Source organism: Poecilia reticulata, linkage group LG20 (assembly GCF_000633615.1).
Source record: "Poecilia reticulata strain Guanapo linkage group LG20, Guppy_female_1.0+MT, whole genome shotgun sequence".
Lineage (NCBI taxonomy): Eukaryota > Metazoa > Chordata > Actinopteri > Cyprinodontiformes > Poeciliidae > Poecilia > Poecilia reticulata.
The window spans coordinates 19,653,944-19,665,015 of record NC_024350.1 but is presented as its reverse complement, the minus strand read 5'-3'; the positions used below and the strand labels follow the sequence as shown (position 1 = coordinate 19,665,015).

Sequence of the window (11,072 nt, the reverse complement as noted above, 5' to 3'; positions counted from 1 at the left end):
TAACGTGCATCTTCTATCCTACACTCGACTCTGGACCGTTTCTCTTTCTCAATTAATTGCCACATAAAGTAAAAAAACTGAACGCAAAGGTGTAGGTAATACAGTAGTTGGCAAGTATGCTACTATACCTTTATCTTGCATTAAAAAACATGTCTCCAAACCAAAGATAACAGTTCAACTGCTCTACACTGCCTCTCTAAGATAAATGACCTGATTAATGGGCTGCTACTTGGAAAATTCAAAACCTTCAGGGAAGTTTGAAGTCCCTAGTTTAAACATTTTGACTCTATACATCTTTGCCTGACATAGAATAGAATACATACCGTGGGGTTGACAAGTTTGAGCCAGAAGTGATCCACGCCATCTTGGTAGTGCAGTGCAGTGCAAATCATATGAACCATGCCTTTCAGACCAAACAAAAGGACAGAAAACTTACGTTTTGACTAATGTGCAGGAGAAAGATGTATATTAACAAAATCTTTGCTGTCTGGATCGACCGGTAAGAGACTGAGACAGGAAATGTATACAGCGTGGACAAACTGCCTCTCCTACAGTTTGTCCACTGTAGGAGACAAACTGTCTCCTCCTATTGTCATTGAACTATTGAACCATAGTTCAATAGTTCACTACCTATTGAGCACAAAGAGTGCGTATGCCAAGGAGGAACTAAACAGTGTTTCAACGACTTTGTAAAGGGCGTACAAACTCTTTGTGTGAATAACGAATATGTCATAACATACAGGTAGGCTACATGTTTGCCTTAGCTTGTAGATAAAAGCTACATTAGATAAGCTAATTTTGCTAGTTTGTAAGAACTACAGTAAAGATCTGATATTAGTATAGTAGTTGTAATGTACTTATTTTGTTAAGTTAGATAGGAATAAGGCAATAGCTAGTTTTAAGCTTGTGGCTTGTTTATTGTCATAGCAACTCCACAGTAACTGTCATGACAGTTAGTTGCTGTACCTACCAAGATGGCTGCCAGCTACAACGTTCCCGTAATTGTGACTTCACGCGAGAACTATGCTTTATTGATTCCCAAGGGGAAATTGCTTATAGACTTTAGAATATCCTGAATGTCAGTGAGCTTCTATCTTTTATTCAGTTCACATTAAGGTGCAGAAGAACATGATTAAAAACCAGTAGGAAATGATGCTGCTTTCTGTTTCTTTCTGTCTGTGCTGTCTGGGCAACAAAGACCCACATTGTACCACCAACTGAAACCCCATGTATCCTTATCATAAAACATCAGCACTTGTTGGTAGTTGTTAACTTATCCCAGCACTAATGCCCCCTGCATTGCCTTGGGAACTCGGCAGCCATTGTCTGTCGCCTTGAGCCAGGGTTTGGTGAAAGCGAGAGCAGACAAAAAGCTCGGCAGGTTTCTCATGCTGCAGCTTTGTGGAGCTTCGCCGGGGGAACAGAGGCTGGGGCCGGGTCCGGAAAAGTGTACTACAGGTAAACTGCGACCAGCACAAAAGGAACAAAACCGGGATTGTCCAGTTGAATGGCCACACATCCCAGCTTTTGACATATGAAGCCGGTGGTTACAGATGGAGAGCTGGGATTTGATTTCACCTCAACAGAACAACACATAAAGCATATTTAATCTGTAGACCTAATCAGGTCTGGTTGGATTAGAAATTTTAAGAAACACACAGTTTTACTGGAAATATGACATCTCAGGTCTGGTAAGTATTAAAAACATCTTGGACTGAGTTTTTGGTAAAAAAAATAAAAATCTAATGGGCCAATTTTAAAAGGATTTATCAAAAGTATTGTTTTGTGTATTAAAAATCCCAACACTGGAAAAAGTGTGGACAAAATAATCCCAAAAAGCAAGGACAATTTTTAGGAATATCAAACATTTCTTCTGCTTTTTTTTTTTTTTTTAAATAAAATAGTCAAAGCAAAGAGGTAGTTCTCTGATATGTGTCACACTTCCAAGAACTTTGTAGCTGACAGCCATCTTGGCAGATACGTAACTAACGGTTGCGTCAGTTGCTATGACGACAATAAACAAGCCACAAGCTTAGAACTAGCTCTCGCCATTTTCTGTCCAACTTTTCAACAATATAAGTATATTACAACATTACGCGATCACAATTTTTGAATACTCTATCCTCCTCTGTGTAATACTAAGATAAATATCATATTTGCTGTAGTACTTGCTGACGAACTAGCAACATTAGCTTAGCTGATGTAGCCTTTATCCGCTAGCTTAGACGGACATGTAGCCTACGTAAAAGCTACGCGAATTTGCTCTGCCAGTCACCAGAATCTTATTAATTTGAAAGGAACTACATATATTGTAATATAATGTGATCGCAGCATTGTTAAATTATCTGATTAACCACATTCATTTTAACCAGGTAAAATCAATGCTGGACCCTTGTTATTTATTTTATTTTTTATAAATTATTTCATAAATCAATTATCAATAATATCAACTAGATTATCATATACCATATTATAGCCTATTAGAGTATTGATCTTTCCAATTGGGGTTGTCAAATATTTTCTTTGCTGCTAATGCGAAACTACAAGAATTTGACCTTCTGAAGTCAAACCATATTTTTACTTCATTGGTGTACCATGGTTTACAAATAGAAAGAACATCCTCTGCAGCGTCACTTGGGTTTGAGGCTGCGTTTCGTCCAGTCATCCAACTCAGTGCCAGATCCACTTACACAACCAGGAGTCTGTAGTGATCCTCATCCTCTTAACCCTTAAACTAAACCACAGGTTAAGAAAAATCCCTATAGAGCGGCTGTACATGAGCATCTGATGAGGATGGGACAGAGAGGCCTTCTTCCACAAAAAAATTTAACAAAAGAAGAAATAAAGACGTAACATGCAAAGTAATTTCCACCTGTCCTAATCCAAGCCCAGCCTGGCTTTGAACTTGTGTTCATCTTCATGTAATGTCCTAATCCAGCCAAACATTTTTCTGCCATGGAAGAGCTGGTAATCTGCTGGCTGCCTGAGTTGGGCAGGAATTACTTAGATTTACTCAGCTGAGTAACTTGTTGGAAAAATGTACTTTTAAGAATATTTTTTACTTGAGTATTTTTTTTAATGAAGTATTACTCTTAAGTAAAATTTCTGGACACTCTACACACTAAGAATAACTTCACTGAATAAAAAAACAATCTTGTTTTAACCTAATATTCACCAGACATACACTTGCAGTATTTGTTAAAGTTTCATAAGTTTTATATATATAAAAAAAGGCAATTTTTATCTTTTGCCTGATTTCTGTTTATAATTATTTATATGAATCATTTTTCATTTATTTCTTAAATTATCAACATTTCCACAGAATTTAATATTTTGCTCGGATGTAATTTTTTAATATTAAATAATTTATGTTTTGATTAGTTACTCAGTACTTGAGTAGACTTTTTACCAAATACGTTTTACTCTTACTTGATTAACTTTGACGATGATTACTTTGTACATGTCGTTTGAGTAAAAATATGTTGAAGTATCACTGCTCTTACTTGAGTAAAATTTCTGCATACTCTACCCACTGTGAGTAACTTCAATGAAAGACCAGACATGTTTTAACCAAAAAGATACACGCACATATGCAGCTTTTTAAAAAAAGTTTCATACATTTTATACTGAGCGAAATTGATTTGGAATTTTAACTTAAATATTAGTTTATTTTGATCATTATTAATTTAATACCAATAAGTAGTTTTGGTTGAGGAATTAAATGTTTTTCCATTTATTTTTGCATTTTGTGGTGTACAAAAAAACAATATATATTTGTCAAAGTTCTGAACATTCGGTCTTAGGGTAAAACTGGTCCATTCCTAGTACTTTCAGGAAAAAATATGTTGAAGTACTTGAGTACAGTTTTTGATACTCTGCCTGCTTCTCTGTATATTTGGAGCAAAAGCTACAGAAAAGTTGGGAATCTTCCTCCCAAATTGGGAATAGGAGGAGGCGGCTGCATGGCTATAAACCAGTAAAAGCTTTTATGGTTTCTGGAAGAATTTTTATGCACACATGTAATCCAAGAGGATGCTGGGAAACGACGAGCACAAGTTCTGCTTCTGCAGAGCTTAACGAGCAGGTTGCTTAAATGAGTCTGCACCTCATGTTTACCATCACTTAATGCAGAGACCCACATCCATCAGATGAACTTCTCCATTGTCTGGATGAGAGCGCACAAGCTCTGTAGACAATAGGTCCTCTCTGGAACCGGGAAAGCTTCGTCCTATTGTCCGACCTTCTATTGTGCTGCAGGAGAAGCCAGCAAACCGAACTCTGCAGGGCTTTGTCTTTGCGTGGATCATCCTGGGATTTCTTCATGCCCTGGTGGAGTCCATGTGCGCTACGGTACAGTTGGTAATGGAGAGGTAGATATGATTCACTGGCTGAATGTCGGAAAGTTGGAAAGCTCAGCATCTTTGAGTGAGTGTTTTTTTATGATGATATAGTGATTCGTGTGCTTTAAAGGTGGAAAACTGCAACAGCTAATGTGTGGCAACGAGGGGTTAAATGGAGCAAATGTGTCATACAGATCTTGTCAGATGTATTGTTCAGAAAGTATTCATACTCTCAGCTGTCACAGAAGCAGAGTTGGATAGTAACTATTTACATGTACTCAATTACATTTACTTGAGTAACTTTTATGAGTATTTTTATTACAATGTACTCTTTACTTTCATTATGAAGTATCTCTACTGTAACATCAGTAAAAATTCTGCATATTCTACTCTATTTACTCAATTGTCTTGCTTTATTTTGTTATCTTTTGTTACTTATATCAGTTATTGTCATTTGTGTCCTTAAAATACCATAATATACCATAAAAATACCATAATGTCTTCATCTAAACTATTTTAATAAAGGTTGCAATAATCCTTGAAGGTGAAATTTCAGTTCAGTCTCGATTATTTTTCAGCATAGGGTTTTCTTCCAGAACTGCTGTGTATTTAGCACAATCCATCTATCTCAGGTCAGAAAACTTTGCTGTCCCCTCTGAAGAAAAGCATGCCCAAAATATAATACAGCATTTGTACTTTTTACGTTCTAAATTTATCACTGCTTTGTGTTGGTGTATCCAATGAAATGGTATATTTGGAACAAAACACTGCATACTGCTGTCTTCCAAATGAATAGTGGTGTCAACATGATGCAGAAGTATGAAAATGTTCAAAAGCTACATTTACTTTCCCAAAACACTGCATAGCCATTGTAATTTCGTAAATTCAGTAGGGGACTTTTCTGTTTTTAGTGCAGAAATGCATGAATACAGAAACAATAATGCATATATAAAAAGTACTTTTTAAAACCAATAGTATATTTGTCTGAGGTAATATTTTTCAATGCATAAAAAAATGCAATGTGTGCTAAAACCGCATGTTTTGGCCCCAGCACCAACGTAAACAATGTAAAGCAGTGATTTTCAGCTGGCGACCAGAATAAACCAGCTTCCACCCTTTACTGAATCCGTTATGTAAGAACTTCTCCCATTGGTCCGCTTCTCAATTCCAAATTTAAACCCGCCCTCTGATTGGACAGCGTGCTGCCAGGAGGCAAGTAGAAAGGGGGCGGAGCTGTAGCCGGGTCGGGAGATTCGTCAGTTGGTAGTTCAGATTGTCGCGCCGCCAAACGGGAGGACGGAGGAGTACTTTTTGTCTCAATTTTTCTTCGGGAGGGGGTGATTTTTTGCCTCGAATTGGATTTCTCAAATGGACGGACATGAATGAGGACCACTGGTTACATTTTCTCGGCGCCCCTTTCGCGGAGAAATGCTTAGTGAGGGGCGTTTACCGTGTTTTTTCCAGCCTGTTTTTCCTAACAGGTAGCGAGCGGCAGCAGCGGTCAGTCAGTGTGCCGCTGAAAAGAGACTGAATATCCCGCTTTGTAATCTCCTGACAGCCCTTTTAACCCATCCGTGGATTGACGGAGGGATCTGGGAACAGCTTTACTCTCATCACAACCATGGATATCGTGTTTTTTTCACTCTGTTATTCATGATTTGTAACAGGTAGGTTTTGCTCCCAGTTATAACAACAACCTGTCTGTCCTTGTATTTTTTCCTCAGCTATGAACATAGCTGCTCCATTGAGATGTAGATTAATTGAAGCATCGGTTAAAACAAAAATAATATTAATAATAAGGATCCTAACAGCTGCTTGGTTGCTATTTCAGGAAGCTGGGTTTTGCATCCCGTGGTTGTGGTTTGAATTATAATGGCTGTTTTCGTGCTGTCCTTGTTTGTTCACTTTCCTCTCATAGAGAATCACGACTTTCCCTTTAAATCGACATTTACGGCCCTGTTCCGCATGTTTTCAAAAACATTTTACCTGACGGGCATTTTTATTTTGAAATTATTCACAAATTAAATAAAAACATCCTGTGCACCTGCCATCGCGCCCCTCTATCATCACTTTAGCAGGAAAATAAAACAGAAATTGTTTTCAAAGGTAGTTAAATTAATAAAAGAAAATCCCACAAATTCACTTATCTGTGTAGAGTATTCAATATTGTATTAAATGCTAATAAAAATATTATATTTTGGGGATGCAACCAGGGCTGGCCCAAGACTTTTTGGGGCCCTAAGCAGATTTTCATTGGGGGCCCCCCATACCAACATGTGAACACCAGATTATTTATCATTTCTAAACTAACATGCCTATTATCGTTAGCATAATTTGTAATTAGCTTACAATATGTCAGTGTTGTTATGGGTGTTGATTTTTATTTAACCTTACAGAAGCAGAAAACTAAAAGATTTTGAAATGCAGTGTGGTATTTAAGCGTGCCATGTCATTTCATTTATTTGAAAGTAAAATCTACAGATAAATGCCACATTTCCAGTAAACAAGTTAATAAGTTTGATATTTCCCCAGCAGTGGCAGCAACCAACAGCAGGAAGAAATCAACTTATTATTTGTGTAACAACTAGAAAAATAATAAAAAAAATTGTTTTCCATGTTTAACAACATTTTGTTCAATGCTATTTTAAATGTTTTTTTTTATCATGCTAGTTTAGTGCTCTTAGGGGACCCATGGTGGTCTGGGGTCCAACTCTGAATGCACCAATATAAAAGTTTGGTCCAATATTGTGTCGATACAAATCTTTTTGCTTTTGCCTGAAAAGTCGCTAAACATGGCAACAAAGTTGGCAACTTTTGGGTTAGAAGTGCACATGCAGACGTGACCTGGTGGACGGGTTCATCAGTCAACCTTGTCTCATGACAAAACAACAATTTATTTTTAGATCCTTGTAGAGTTGGATATGATTGGTTTCTCATGTGCGAATCAGCTGATCAAAATATATGACATACCTCTTAAAGCTGCAGTACGCAACTTTATAAAAAATATTAAATTTTATATACAGTAACAGTGTAATATGAGACAGGTAATCTGTGAAGAGATTCAGCTCCTCTGCCGTCTCCCAGTGCTATCTAGAAACAACCAATCAGAACCAGGAGGTGGGTCTTAGTGTTGTCAAACAGGCTTGTGTTCACTGTTCCCCCACTTCAGCTTCTGCCTGCTCAGTCTAGCTAGCATGGCCAACGGTAAGTTATTTTTCCACCGTTATCACATTGAGCTGTGCGTACATGAGGTTGATTGACAGCGCTCAGACCCGACTCCTGGCTCTGATTGGTTGTTTTTGACCAGGCTCTGTGCATTTCTTCAGACGTCAATAGTAGTTCTGGTAAGAGTTGGAGGACATCAATATTTTCACAGATTTTATGACACATATTAAACTGTCAAAACATGGTGACATTTTATATATGCTTTTATTAAAAAAAAAAAAGTTACAAACTGCAGCTTTTAAATGCACTGAGCTAGTAGCTAACATCTATGGTCTTCCTTAAATCTGGAGGTTCAGCCAATCAGCTCTAAGAAATGAATGGCCGCTTTACAAATGTTAGATAAAGGTATACGTATAAAGTAGCATTGCGGTTTGATATTTCAGCTGCATTTTCTTTTGAATATTTTAGAAATGCTTTACGAAACAGTCTGCACTTAGCACAAACTGACATCCAGTTTGAGGTTAGCTTTGACTGATTCCTGCCTGTTGTCAATCTGCAGATTTGCGGCCACCGATCGACATGAAGAAAGTGGACGGTGTGGATTAGGATCTTTTTATTTCCCCCCCCTTCTTTTTCTATTTTCTGTTGTTTTCTTGGGGCTTCATCCTCCTCACGTCAATGTGGGCTCTGAAGGACCTCTCCCCACTTTGTGGTTTGGAATAAGTGATGGCAGCGCGTTGGAGTGATTCCCCAAAGGACACTGAAGAGCGGAAACACTCAGCCGTAACTCCCACCTGTCAGGTAGGTAGCTGGGGTTTCAACGCTCTCGTGTGACGCTGCTGGACTCCGCCGCTGTTTGTTGTTGTTGTTTTTTGAATGCATCACAATGTAAATGATCTTTGACACGAAGTGGACTATTTCAGACACAGTGGCGGCTCTGTAACAGAAAAACACTTGCTTGAGGAGTCGCTTGTTCTGATTTGTAACCTGAACTGGATGACTGGATGAGGAGGGCTGCTTTTCGCAGGTATTTTCTTGCAGAAAACTTGTGACATGCCTGAGAAGTGTCGGAGCGAGCGCCGGGAGAGTGAGCTAAGTGTTGCAGCACATCTGCCAGTGTTTGGGGGTGATTGGGTTCATTTTTTCCCTCTCTTTCCTCTGACAACTGGTTGAGTGCACAATGAGAGTTTTATACTTGCAGGGCTGCTGATGTTACTGGGCTCTTTGTTGGTCTGCGTGCCAAACTCTGAAAAAGTGGCACATTGTCAAACTCATCCGTTTTTTTTTTTTTCCTTCCTCCAGCGGTTACATCATTATAATCATCACTATGAGCCAGCTCTGCACCGGCGGCATGTTTCGGATTAATCCATCATCAGAAAATGGCAACAGTGTGTGCCTGTAATCCTCTTACTGTGTCAGAACGAGCTGAGGATGGATGATATAAACCTATCAGCATCCTGATAGAGAGAGTTACAAACTGCAAATAAATAAAGCAGAAGTCGGTAACTCAGTGATTTTCCTGAGGTTGGTTGTGATGTGTGATTGTCTGATGGAAGTGACCAGAGCGTTGTTGAAAGTGTATTAGTGGCGCCGTTTTGGAGAAATCTCATTAACCGAGGCGTGGTTTTGTAGCTTTTAGCTTCCATGAAATCTTTCCCCTTGCATCCATCTCTGCAATCTAATAAATACTTCCCACAGCAACACTCTGCTCTGCCTCTCTGCGGAAAACTAAAACCACCACATCCTCTCAAACTCCCAGCTGTTAGGCAGAAACATCCGAAGCACATCAATCAGTTTCAAAACTCGATTTCCCTTCACCACAAAGGACTCTGTACCAGCTGATCAAAGATGATTTCTGACAGTCTATATCAAAAAAATTAAACACAATTTCTTACTTTTGTCCATAAAAATATTCCTATGATTTTGAAGCATTTACACAATGAATTTAAAACAAATGCAGGGGCTGCACAGTGCCACAGTTGGTAGAGCTGTTGCCTTGCAGCAAGAAGGTTCTGGGTTCAATTCCTGGCCCCGGTCTTTCTGCATGGAGTCTCCATGTTCTCCCTGTGCATGCGTGGGTTTTCCCCAGGTACTCCGGTTTCCTCCCACAGTCAAAGAACATGACTGTCAGGTTAATTGGCCTCTCCAAATTGTCCCTAGGTGTGTGTGTGTGTGTGTGTGTGTGTGTGTGTGTGTGTGTGTGTGTGTGTGTGTGTGTGTATGGTTGTTCTGTGTTGCCCTGTGACAGACTGGCGACCTGTCCAGGGTAACTAAAGGACTACCTCACAAATAGAGCTGGGCTACATGGACAAAAAAATTATCTAAATATTTTGTTCCGTATTCAACTATTTTAATGATTCAGTTTGAAGTGAACAGTTTGTTTTCTTAGAAAGTCACTCTTTCAACACAGGCTGAAAGAGCAAATATTAATAACCAACTACTTTCATTTCAAGATTGGTATGAACTAAACACATTCTTTTCTAAATCATTGTGTTACATTATGAATTTTGAGTAATTGTAATGTAGTTTTATTTGCACATTTGCGATTTTAGTTGCACATTTTCAGCAGCAAGGCAGTTCAATGTGCTTTACATGAATTGGAAAGAAATTTAAACAAAACCAAAAGAAAGAAAAACTACACTTCAACATGTTCCAGTTGATCTGGGTAGCATAAGTAGAAAGTATAAAGCTAAATATTGGTTCTCCATGTTTGATTTTTGTCCCTGATTGCTAAGTTTATGAGGAATGAACTACAATTTCTCAAGGTGGTCAAATTAAAAGAATCAATCAGAACATAGCTTCACTTCAGGCTTTAAGCATGCCGATGTGAGTCATGCAGCAGAATTTTTCAACATTTAAAAAAAAAAAAATCTAATTATGTATGCTACAGTGTTAAAAGTACAGTAAAGCAATGTCAAACAGTTATTTCCTGTTGGTATCATGCCTGTGTTTCTGGAACATACAGATGATAAAAAAACAACTTAGTGAATATTTTATGGCTGAGTGCCCAGAATGAGAAAGACAAACCCGAGATTTACAGCTCTAACCGCCGTCCCTCGAGGCTATGATGAGAGCTGAGGGCCCTCATCTGCATCGTCTTGACTTGATAATCAGGGGGTCTCTCCTCCACAACAGCCCCTGCAGCAGACTCAGACACACCCGCCTGTCAGAGCCGGAGCATGGCAGCAGCATGGGGGTAATTTAGGCCCAGCTGCTCTGATCATTAAGAGAAAAACACCCCGTGTGTCGCTCACAATCCTGTCCTCGTTCGACCTGCTGTCATGGTTAAACCAACCGGGTCGGTCCAACCAGCTGAGACCCTCAGCTGGTTCTGTCTCAGGGGTAAAGAACCCGACTGATAAATATTTTATAATAAGAGCAGCTCATTTGTTATCATCTCATTTACATTTTCACTCTGTCTGCATTTTTACCATCATATGCTGGAAAAAATGAGGTGTTTGCTTCGGCTCATATCCATCCATCCATCCATCCATCCATCCATCCATCCATCCATCCATCCATCCATCCATCCATCCATCCATCCATCCATCCATCCATCCATCCATC

At 38.9% G+C, this 11,072-nt stretch overlaps 1 long non-coding RNA gene across 1 annotated transcript; it reads left to right on the top strand.

Annotated features, from left to right (window-relative positions):
- The first annotated feature begins 5,575 nt into the window (after positions 1-5,575).
- On the top strand, positions 5,576-9,414 carry LOC103456763 (uncharacterized). Its single transcript, XR_532317.2, has 3 exons — positions 5,576-6,007; positions 8,065-8,306; positions 8,808-9,414. It is a non-coding gene; the product is annotated as an uncharacterized LOC103456763 (long non-coding RNA).
- Positions 9,415-11,072: the final 1,658 nt, after the last annotated feature.